Source organism: Anastrepha ludens, unplaced genomic scaffold, assembly GCF_028408465.1.
Source record: "Anastrepha ludens isolate Willacy unplaced genomic scaffold, idAnaLude1.1 ptg000106l, whole genome shotgun sequence".
Taxonomy (NCBI): Eukaryota; Metazoa; Arthropoda; class Insecta; order Diptera; family Tephritidae; genus Anastrepha; species Anastrepha ludens.
Window position 1 is genome coordinate 1 of NW_026530127.1, and position 2,500 is coordinate 2,500.

Sequence of the window (2,500 nt, forward strand, 5' to 3'; positions counted from 1 at the left end):
GTTTACAATTATATAACAAACTCGTGATACTTTGATCAAGAAGCTTGCATCAAAACCCAATACCATAAGATATATAAATATATCCATATAATGGCTAAGCAATGATACACGTTCCATTTAATCAAGTAAGTAAGGAAACAATAAGAGTAGTGGTATTTCATTGTTGATAAAATAACCGAAACTATAATATCTCCCACTTATGCTACACCTCTTATGTCTCCTTACACTGCCAGACTAGAGTCAAGCTCAACAGGGTCTTCTTTCCCCGCTAATTATTCCAAGCCCGTTCCCTTGGCTGTGGTTTCGCTAGATAGTAGATAGGGACAGTAGGAATCTCGTTAATCCATTCATGCGCGTCACTAATTAGATGACGAGGCATTTGGCTACCTTAAGAGAGTCATAGTTACTCCCGCCGTTTACCCGCGCTTACTTGAATTTCTTCACTTTGACATTCAGAGCACTGGGCAGAAATCACATTGTGTCAACACCCGTTAGGGCCATCACAATGCTTTGTTTTAATTAGACAGTCGGATTCCCCAAGTCCGTGCCAGTTCTGAATTGATTGTTAATTGATAATCGTTATAATTTAAAAAGAATATATATCGAATGATATAATTCCTTAAAAATTTTAGCAAGAAAGTTCCACAATTGGCTACGTAACTACTATCCGGGGAACAAGAATCGTAATTCTCTATTTACCCAGAACGAGTACATAAACCATGGTATTGCTTCCCAATCAAGCCCGACTATCTCAATCTTCAGAGCCAATCCTTATCCCGAAGTTACGGATCTAATTTGCCGACTTCCCTTACCTACATTATTCTATCGACTAGAGACTCTTCACCTTGGAGACCAGCTGCGGATATTGGTACGGCCTGTTGAGAAGTTTGCGTGACCCCACCATAAATTTTCAAGGTCCGAGGAGAAAATATCGACACAACAGTAAATGTCATGCTCTTCTAGTCCATCTACCATATCTCTCTTCGAAAGACTTCCATGGTAGTACGACTATAAAACAGAAAAGAAAACTCTTCCGATATCTCTCGACGGCTTCTTTATGGTCGTTCCTGTTGCCAGGATGAGCACAAGGCCCATTTTTAATAACAAACGGATACTCAACAGGTTACGGAATTGGAACCGTATTCCCTTTCGTTCAAAATAATTCAAGTATTTAATTATTTTTTAATATATATATATAAATTTTATTAATATTTTTTTTTATTAAAAACTTGAAAATTTTCGGCTTTCGCCTTGAACTTAGGACCGACTAACTCGTGATCAACCACTGTTCACACGAAACCCTTCTCCACTTCAGTCCTCCAAGGTCTCATTCGATTATTTGCTACTACCACCAAGATCTGTACCAATAGCGGCTCCATGCAGGCTTACGCCAAACACTTCTAAGCACACTATTGTACCCTCCTACTCACTAAAGTTTCAAAATTTATAAATCAATCGAAATTGTTTTATAAATCATCTACTTTAGCGGTAATGTATAGGTATACAACTTAAGCGCCATCCATTTTAAGGGCTAGTTGCTTCGGCAGGTGAGTTGTTACACACTCCTTAGCGGATTACGACTTCCATGTCCACCGTCCTGCTGTTTTAAGCAACCAACGCCTTTCATGGTATCTGCATGAGTTGTTAATTTAGGCACCGTAACATTACGTTTGGTTCATCCCACAGCGCCAGTTCTGCTTACCAAAAGTGGCCCACTGGGCACATTATATCATAACCTCAACCTTCATATCAAGAAAGGTGAGGTTCTTACCCATTTAAAGTTTGAGAATAGGTTAAAATCGTTTCGACCCTAAGGCCTCTAATCATTCGCTTTACCAGATAAGATTATTTTATATAATTTTTAAATGCACCAGCTATCCTGAGGGAAACTTCGGAGGGAACCAGCTACTAGATGGTTCGATTGGTCTTTCGCCCCTATACTCAATTCTGACAATCGATTTGCACGTCAGAACTGTTTCGGTCTTCCATCAGGGTTTCCCCTGACTTCAACCTGATCAAGTATAGTTCACCATCTTTCGGGTCACAGCATATATGCTCAAGGTACGCTCCAGTTAGAGGTATAAATAATAATAAATTATCATTATACATAACTATATGGAACGCCCCGGGATTGAATTAATTGACTATTTAAGAAAATAGACTAAAAATTAATCCCATTATATTTTTAAGTTAAGTTAATTATGCCATTAAGTTTAATATAACTCAATGACTTGCACATATGTTAGACTCCTTGGTCCGTGTTTCAAGACGGGTCCCGAAGGTATCCTGAATCTTTCGCATTGTTAATCATATAAATGCATACAAATAAATATTAATATCATAGATATTAAATTTTTTGTAAAATTCAAAAAATGAATTTTAGCATTATATATAATAAAATCTATCAACACTTTATCAAATCATTAGTATTTATTCTATGTTAATATGCTTAAAAAGCAAATTAATTTAAATAAACTTAATATCACCAATGATCTTTTGA

The 2,500-nt window shown here is 36.9% G+C and overlaps 1 pseudogene; it reads right to left on the reverse strand.

Annotated features, from left to right (window-relative positions):
* Positions 1-2,500, reverse strand: part of LOC128871423 (large subunit ribosomal RNA) — a pseudogene marked incomplete at its 3' end in the record, with an annotated part of 3,050 nt that continues 550 nt past the window's right edge.